We start from the raw sequence: 10,293 nt of genomic DNA on the forward strand, positions 1-10,293 counted from the left end.
AAAGTATCTACTAAATATAACTTATGGCACCAAAAATAATCACCATTTGAAGTAAAAATATGCCTAAAAATTGTGACCGTAAGCGAAGATCTGATCTGGGATCATCTAACATGCAATTTCAGGGCCTTTGTGATCAAAATGCATTGATGGATTCGGCTTGATCCAAGCAAGGATTTGGCTTCAGATTCTTTCAGTATTCCTGTGCTAATTTGCATTCTAATTTCAAGTCTCATTTGATATAATTAAATTCTTAATTGTACATTCCATTTTCTTTTGTATATTTGAGTATTAATTATACAATTTCTTATTTCATTACAAGCTAGATCAACATTAAGTACTATTCAATGTGATTATATGATCCTAGAGATTGGCACGAGAATGAAACTAGATAGTTAATAGATACAGCAAAGGCGAAGAGTTTAGGTGTATATAGCGGTAAACTCTGTTGAAATTGAGAAACAACCTATCTCAAAATGCCATCAAGGTTGCCTGGTCAAGTTACGGCCCAATAACACATGATATACAACTTAAAATGTATCTTCTCAGCCTGTAGGTGGATGAGATTAGTGGTCCTATTTATTGTTTTAATCCATTTTAAAACCTATCCAAAAAGGTAGATTTATCTTCACCAATACTTGGATTCTTTGGAAAATCTTCGACAAAAATAAACAAACCAAAAACCCTAGAAATAATTATCAAAAACAAAACCAAATAAAAGAAGAAAGAATCTACCAAACCATAGGGAAAAGGGAAAACCAAAACCTAGAATCCTAGAGTTTGTGTGTCTGCATGTGTATATGTACATATGTATGTATATACGTGTGTACATATATATATATATATATTCTGCTAGTTTAGAAATAAGGAGAAGGGCAGGCAATAAAAAAATCCAATATAGAATATTATTTCCAATGGCAGAGGATACGACTAATTGGCTGATGGTTCAAAAATTTAATGTTGGTTCATTAGAATCATATAAACCGATACCCAATACTCTCATTAAGAGAAAAATAGAACCCCCCCCCAAAAAAAACCATATACAAAATAAATTTTACGGTCAAGTACAAACATTTCTTTCCTCCTATTCGAATGAATCATCCTTTCCACAAAGATAAGTCTTTGCCTACTAGGCAAAAGGATAACAAGTTACAAAATTTGTGTGGTTGGAGAAGAGTAACCACTTATTCCTAAAACGAACGTTCTTAAGACTGACCAAAGAATTGGACGAAAGAAAGGTATGACTCATAGAACAAGTACAATTTTTCTAACATGTGTTGAATTGCCTTTTTATTAATGAGTGTTAAATGGATATTGTCTTAATATACTCAAAATTATCATATAAGTTCCATCAGTTATATGTAATGTTATCCATGTACAGAGGCAATTTAGTAATTTTATTTTATTTTCTTGAAGATTAATGATTTTCCATCAGACAACTAGTTAGACAAATACTTAGTTCTAATATTACCATAATTTATTGCATGAAAGTATATACATTTCATATTAACTAGTTCGCCCATATCACCACAATTTTTCAAATCTATTGTATTTAATAAATTGTAAATCTATTATTTCTAATGCATGTTTAGTTTGCTATTAATACAAATTTTTACAATGTATATCAAATCATACTAGATAATTTTCAGCAATTTCATAAATAAATTTTATGAAAAAAAGGTTCGTCCATATCTTAATGCAATACTCAATTTTTGCGATTGCACAAATTTAGCGCCTCTAAAACTAAGAGTAAATTTTTGCTACAATGTCAATATAAACTTAGGCTATCCTATGCTCTTGATTTGTGTCCTACAATATGTCTTGCAATCTAAACTTATGATAGAAAATTATGTAAAGTCATATCTCGGTTAAAATAAAACTATGTAAATCCTATGCCGACTTGTACAATATTATGTAAATCATATGAAAGTTGGTATAAAACTACGTACACTTATATGTAACCTAAACAAATGGGCACAATTACTTGTTAGAAAATTAAATTAATTAGCTATAAAAATAGACCATTTACTACAATGAAGATATTTTGAATGAATGTAAAACAAAAAAAAAATTCAAATCCTATTCTTTTTCCATCTTTTTGATTTCATAAAGTCATGCATAACATATCATGTAGCAGTAATTAAAAGAAAATTTTACGCAATTAATGCTCAATCATGTTTATTTAGTAAAAGTACTTGATAACTCAATTAATTTACTACATTAATGCCCTATTTGATAACTCAATTCAGCATATAAATTTAATGGGTTCAAATATTAACATATTTAGATATGTTTGATAACCAAAAATAGAATATCTTGATTAATTAAGTGGCAATTAATTTCCCAACAAATCTTACTCCAAAAAAAAGTGATGACCTAGTTAGTTATCACTTACCGCAAAATATGCTCAAATATTAAGATTTTAATACTTTAATAATTCAGTGATTTAATAGATTTAGACTTCGTATTTCAGATTTTAAATTTCAATTTTCAGACTTCAATTTTATCAAATACACCTAAATCTAGTCTCATCATGTAATATTTTAGTTTAACCAGACCAAGGCCCTGTTTGATAACCCAATTTAGCACCGAAACTTATTGGATTCAGACCTTAAAATGTTTAGATACATTTGCTAAAAAAAATAAAATATTTGAATTAACTAAGTGGCATCGAATTTTTTGGGCAAAACTTGTTTCAAAAAATAAGTGATAAGCTATTTATTTATCACTTAATGTGATATTGTGACGACTCCATCTCCCCCAAGGGCATACCCAAGGGTTTGGCGGATCGTCTGCCCAACTCTTGCCAGAACTCACTCACTAACGTTCTTGAAATAGCCGTTCAAGCCTAGAAATTAATATAAAAGTTCCATTTCCAACCAACAATTCAAACTTAATTTACAATCTAAAAGTAAAACATAGAATTACATTTCTAAAGATTTCAAATACATCTCATTTACAAAAGTACAAGTACGAGAGATTATAAATACCAGTTCACGGCTACTTGCTCCAGCTTCCACTCCTGTAAGGAAAACAAACTAATGGGATGAGCTAAAAATTCAGTGAGGTTCCCAAATAAGCAATCAAGCAGGCATACACAGAAACATTTACACTTAGCACTTTGCACACTGGGTACAGTAATAAGCAGTTATTTAAGAATCAATCATTCATTCATTGAAAGGATACATACTCACTTGGAGCTATTCATTCAAATCATTCATTCATTCATTCGCCAACCATTTTCCTTATTCCTCCGACATTAGAAAACATTTGCAAGTGAAAATTCCTTTAGCGCTCATGTCATTCGTTCATTGATTTCATTGCATTGAATTCACTGGCCAGTTCTCCACCAGATTTCGTGATAATACTCAAATATACCAAACATTGTCCCAGTGTCACCAGCCACCCGACTGAATCCGCTTCTAACTCGAGTCGACTAGCAACGAAGGGCAAGGGCCCAGTTCAGCCAAAATATTTACATTCATGCACAAGTAGTATTCAATCATTGAAAATTCACTTTTGCTTGGGTCGAGTGCGATAAAGTACACACTCGCTTACCGAAAATCCATATACCAATTATTGGAAAGCATTTAACATTTCGGCAACATTCATAATATTTCACATAGTCATTTAAAGCATACACAAGCAAAAAACACTCACCTTTTAAAGTAGACCAAAGCTAAACGTTCAACCCTAAAAATAACCAAGACAAGATGTCATGGTCTGATCATTCAAAACTTAGGTTAATAAAGTACTCACTTTAGCCTTAATCATGAGCCATACGTCTATCTAAAATCGGCTCCTCAAAACACAAATTCAAAGACAACTTGAAAGCCAATCAAAGAATGTCCAAGTGCATTCTAGGACTATGAAGTACACTTGTTTAAGACCACAAAACTATCCAAAATCACATCAATTAAAGTTTAAGACCTAGAAAAGTTTTTTCAAAGTTTTCCAAGTTACACTCAATTCATTTGACAAAATTTCCAGTTTTGGCGACATTTTTTGAAAAGTATAACTTGAGTTCCGTGAGTCAAAAAATCACAAAACTTACACCATTAGAAAATAAACTCGAAGTACTAATAGACCTTAGAAGACATCTTCATGAACTTCAACTCATCGGTTAGTCAAATTTTCAGTTCAAAATCACTGCTGTTTCATGTGCAAAACAGAACAGTCATGGTTTTTCAAGAAATTTTGTAAATTTTCTGGTATTTATAGGAGTTGAACCAACCCCTGATTTTTACACGGTTAAAAGAGTTATGAGTCTAGTTTCAAATGCAAGAAATGGAACTCAATTTGGATTTTTCTACACCAAGATATAACAAATTTTCCAAGACTGCTCAAAGTCTCTTGCGGGAAAAATTTTCAACAGCACTTCCCCTTATTTTCCCTAATTTCCAGCCATTTTCAAGGCTTCATTCTCATCACAAGACAGCCCCAAATCAAGTTCACAAGGTATAGGATACATAGAGTACTATTTTAGCCACAAAACTAGCTATAATCAACATATACCTAAGCTGTAAAATTCTCTACCAAGGCTGAAATTTAGCAACTAAGGCTGGAAATTCTTATTTGGAAACTAAAAAGTCACAATAAAGTTACAAATCTTCATACAAGTCCATAACAAAGCTAGATATCATCATACCATAGCTGAAAAATAAGAAACTAAGCTGGAAAAATGAAACCCTAGGCTGAAGTTTCACTAATCTTCACCAAATCTAAGTTATCATCCATAAAATTCCAAATTTCATGTCATCTTCACCATAATTTGCAAGAATAAGAAAGAGAAAGGAAGTTATTCATCTTATACCTCAACCCCTTGAAGAAAGTGAAGAACCAAGGCTTCCTCTCCAAAAATTCTCCATTACAAGCTTCCTTGCTCCCTTGGTGCTATTTTGTTCGGTTTAGTTTTTGTGATTCTAATTTAAAACAAGGCAAGAACTAATTTAAAACAAGGCAAGAACCAAGATGAACTTGGTGGTTTTTCTTCTCTCTTCTTCTCTCCAAACTCACGGCCAAGAAGATGAAGAAACGAAGGAAATTTTGTGCTAGGAAAGATAAGTATGGAAGAAAGCTTCTTGGTCAAAGGTTGCATGGATGGCCAACACTTGGCAAGCCACCAATTTTCCTCTTGTTTTTGTTTCTTTCCCTCTTGTTTTTTGGTCAAAAATTTCGGCTGGCCTCAGGATTAAATTAGCGAGGATTAAATGAAATAAAAACAAGGAGATTAGAGTAAGAAAGTATTGGTCAAGTGGTGTACTCAACCGGTAACAAACGGCGCATGTCGGTTCAAGCCTACTTTCTTAACTCTCTTGTTTGTCTCTTATTCCCAAGATATCTAGGGTTTCTCCACATAACTCTTAACACCTCATGTCACATAATTCTTGATACACAACACTCCTTATTTATCAAATTTAATAGTCACACCTTGCTAGTCGGCCATACTATCTTAATGTACGTATCATGCATTAAAATATAAGAGGGAAATTATAAAAATCTTGACTCAACTAATGAAATCACCATGAAATTTAGGGCTAATAAATAGTTAAATAGTCAAGTAAAGAAATATAAAAGGAAATATAATTTAATTTTTTCAAAATTGGAAGGAAATTCTAAAGAAATTTTCGGGTCCTCACAGATATACACTCAAATATATCAGGTTTAGTACTTAACAATTTAGTAACTTAATGAATTCACACTTTAGATTTCAGATTTCGGACTTCAATTTTATCGAACGCACCGTAAGTTTTTATATGACAAATTTTGATACTAATGGTTTGTCAATTGTTTAGTAGATTATAAGTTGCTTATGATCAAGTTACTTGAAGGCCTTGTAGTGTATAGAATGGATAACAAGGTTAAAGGATGAAAAGGCATTAGGGTCAAGCCACTATAGAGTAATATTCTTGTAAGTTTTGAAGTTGCAATTTTAAAAATTTTCTATTTGAACTCTTTAGGTTAACCTATGTCTATTAGGAAAAGTATGGATTGCCTAGTTATGATAGGTTCTATGTCTTTCTTTAAATCTACTCAAAACAGAGTTTTACAAACCATTTCTTTTCTTAAATATGTCTCGAGACATTTTTGAAGTTAAAATCCATTTTGAACTTTGAAAGAATAACTTTCAATAACTTATTGATTTGTTCAATTTCTAGCAAAAATTAATTTGATCTTGATTTTAATGTCCAAATACCTTCTATCTTGGAAAGTTTCATGAGTCCAATATTGTCCAGATCCCCTACATAATCTTCTAGTATTCTTTTGTCTCTAAATTCATTTTCTTTAAATTTCAAACATGTATTTTTTAAGATATTTTCAAATTCATATCTCGTCCATAATTTTGACTTGGACCCAATCTTCTTCCAACTGAAACTTAGTTTTTTTAATCAAACGGCAATTTACCTTCTTGAATTTTCAACTCTCACATCCTTCTAACTTTAGAATAATTTTAAAAATATCTTTCCTATATGAGTTATTCTAGTCCAGATTTATTGTTCATGGTCAATCCAGCCAAAAGTTGATGAGCTATCCAATCTTCGTGATAGTTTGCTACATATTTCCCATCGCTTTTAGGGAGACTAATCACCCAGCAGATGCTTTTAACTAATGAGAAGGCTACTCAGTCTGGCATATGGATTTATAATTCGGCATTATAGTTACCTAATTTAATGCGAGGGGAAATTAGAGTAGATAGGCTTTGATCCCCCTCGTAGAAGTAGGAAATATTCATTAAATTTGTAAGGATCTTTTTCATTTTTAATTCAGGTTATTTGTAATGCTTGGGAGGTAGGGTTCTTTGTCCCATTCATTTGTACCATTTTGTTTTATTGATAAAATCTAGGGGTCTATGCGGTTTGTCAAAAAATATCTTTTGTTTAGTTTCTTTTATTTTTTGTTGTTCTTATTATTTTGAGAGTTATACTTGCAATTTATTGTTGTGTTAATCTTATTATTGTTTATTCATATTGCAAGTGTTTATTATCTTTTTTTTTGGGAGAGGGGGTTACAATATATCTTTGGGAGTATTTTATACTTGACCTTTTTGCTTTTCTTTAATCAAGTCCAAAACATCCTTATAGTTAGCCAAAAGTTGCATATCAACCTATTCATTTCCCCTCTAGATTGACCTATTCGAGACAATATATTGAAATTCTAATATAATTCAAGTCTAATATAAATTTAAAAACACCAGAAATGATTAACTTATATTAATTATAGGGCATTGTCTTTCTTTTGCTTCTTATTAGAAGTGCACACGCTCTTCTTATTAGAGACTATACTATAAGAAGCAAAAGAGAGACAATGCCCAAGTAAGCCTTAATAAGAACAAAGATATTACAAAAATTATTACAGTAGTATCTAAGAAGAGAGCCTCTATGATATCTAAATTGAATATGGCTTCAACTTTATTCAATTCAAATGATTGTTGATATGACTCTAACGTGATCGTACATATGTGCAATGATAAGTCCACATTTAAAACCTATGAAGATGCTTCTAAAGGGCATGCAGTTATTATAGGGAATTATGACATTGCGAAATTGCGTGGCAAAAGGGTTGTGAACTTGCAATTCACAACCGTTAAGAAATTGGTACTCCAAATATTAGAAAAAGTCTTGTATTGGCCAATAGGCTAAGAATAGTTTTAGAGTTGTACTTTGATTCCAACAAAATAATTTTGTACAAGAATGGTGTATCTATATGACAAAACTATTTTTGTGATGGAATATTTCTATTCAATATTAATAAAGTTTCTATTATGATTGTATTGTTGATTTTTCTTATTATATATTACATGGCAGGGTAGGACATATAAATAATAGAAATTTATATTTTATGTTCGAAACGAAGTTTGAAATATATATATATATATATATATATATGCAAAAATGATTGGATTACCTTTTCCTAGGGGCAAAAGAAATACTAATTTGCTTGTTATTGTACATCCTGATGTATTTGTACTAAATGATTTTCTAACAATAGGTGGTAATAAATATTTCATTACCTTTATTGATGATTGTTCTAGATTTGTACATATTTATCTTATGAAAAGTAATAATGAATATTTTACCATGTTCAAATCTTACAAGTTGTTTGTCAAAAACCAATTAGATAAGAAAATCAGAGTATTGAGGAATGATAAAGGAGATGAATATTTTCCTAGTAAATTCTCAATATCTAATGAACAAAATAGAATTATACACCAAATAAGTGCACCGTATCTTTTACAACAAAATGGTTTGATAAAAAGAAAATTAAACTTTGGAAGATATGGTTAATTTTATGTTAGTAAGTTTTGGATAGCCAAATAACTTATAGGATAAAGCATTGTTGGTTGCATGTCATGTTCATAATAGAACTCATTCATTGAAAATAAAAGTCTCTTCATATGACGTATGAAATGGGAGAAAACCAAATCTAAACTATTTTAAAATTTGAGGTTCCATTACTTATTATAAAGTCCCAGATAATAAGAGAACAAAATTCAAACCAAAGGCACTTAAAAGTATATTTATAGACTATGCAGAAAATTTCAATGCTTATAGGCTGCTTGACCTTGATTCTAATATCATTGTCGAATTAAGAGATAAGCAATTCTTTGAGAATAAATTTCTTGAAGATTCAATGCCTATTGTGGATCCTACTAGTGGTCTAGAATTACTCCAAAATATTGGTTCTTCTTCAAGTAATAGACGAACGAAAGTGACACCCCTATTGAGCATAGAAGAAGTCAAAGACTTAGGAAAGCAAAGCATCTACTTTCGGATTTCATATTTTCAAAAGTTATTATCTTCTTGATTGAAGAAAATAAAAAAATCTTTACAAAATAAAATACTAATATTATTGAATGGAGAAGGATACTAATCTTATTGAATGTAGAAGATGATCCTAAAACATTAAGTGAAGCAATGTCATCAAGAAATGCTTCATTATGGAGAGAAATGGTAAATGATGAATTGAACTCAATATTATCTGACAATACTTAGGTTCTTTTATGGATTCATACTAACTTTTAAATCAAGATTAGTAGTTATAGGGTTTAAACAAAATGAAGGAATAGACTATTTTGGTCCACATGCATTGGTTGCTAGACTTACATATATTAGAGTGTTAATGTCATTAATTTTAATGTGCAATTTGTTTGTACATCAAATGGATGTTAAGACAACATTACAAAATGGCAACTTAGATGAAAAAGTGTGTATGGAATAACCCAAAGATTTGTTTTGCCAAAAAATGAAAAGAGAGTATGCAAACTAGTTAACTTTTTGTATGACTTGAAACAAATACCTAAATAATGGTATGAAAAATTTGAATTTGTGTTACTCCCAAGTGGATTTAGGTACGATAATACTGACAAATGTATTTATTCTAAATTCATTCAAGAGTATAGTGTGCTTTTTTGTCTCAATGTAGATGACATGCTAACTATTAATAATTCTATGAAAGGTGTAAAAGATACTAAAAAGTATCTTTCTTCAAGGTTTAAGATGAAAAATTTTAGAAAAGTGAATACTATTTTGGATATCAAAGTCAAGAAACATAGTGGAGATTATGCTTTATGTCAATCTCACTATGTTAATAAGCCATTGAACAAGTTTCAACATTTAAAGTTTAAAAAATTGAGTACACCTTTTGATCATGGTTTGAAGCTTCTTGAGAATTTTAGAAATTCAATTTTTTAACTTGAATATGCTAGTGCAATTGAAAACTTGCTGTATGCAATGCATTCTACAACAACAGATATTGCATATGCAGTTTGTGAACTTGCTAGATATATCAAAAATCCAAGTGTAGACCATTGAAAATCCATTGAAAGAGTTTTTGGTTATCTTAAAAGAATGAAGAATCTAGAACTCTTATATAACAAATTTCCAGCTGTGCTTGAAGGTAACTCGAATACTTGTTGATTCTGTGAGGACCCGAAAAAATTTTTCTACTTTATTTTATTTCTTCAAATACATTTTCTTTACTTTACTTTATTACCTTAATTTTCTAGATATTCTTATAAGTGAGTCCAGTTTTTAAATTATTTTCCTTGTATAAGTTAGTTCATGTTAAGTTTGAAACGTATTATGAAAGTGGGACCCGCTAATGCAGTAAGTACGATAAATTTTTGAAGATTAGTAGGAATTTTACACAAAGGGATATTAATTTATAAGGTGTTAAGGGATAATTAGATGATAGCTAGATAGTTTAGCCATTGGAAGACAACAAGATGAGGATTAATTTTGGCTAAACACTTGTCACAAAATTCTTGGATCTTTGACCTTGACCAAAGACTTTCTT

The sequence above is a fragment of the Coffea eugenioides genome, chromosome 7, assembly GCF_003713205.1.
Source record: "Coffea eugenioides isolate CCC68of chromosome 7, Ceug_1.0, whole genome shotgun sequence".
Lineage (NCBI taxonomy): Eukaryota > Viridiplantae > Streptophyta > Magnoliopsida > Gentianales > Rubiaceae > Coffea > Coffea eugenioides.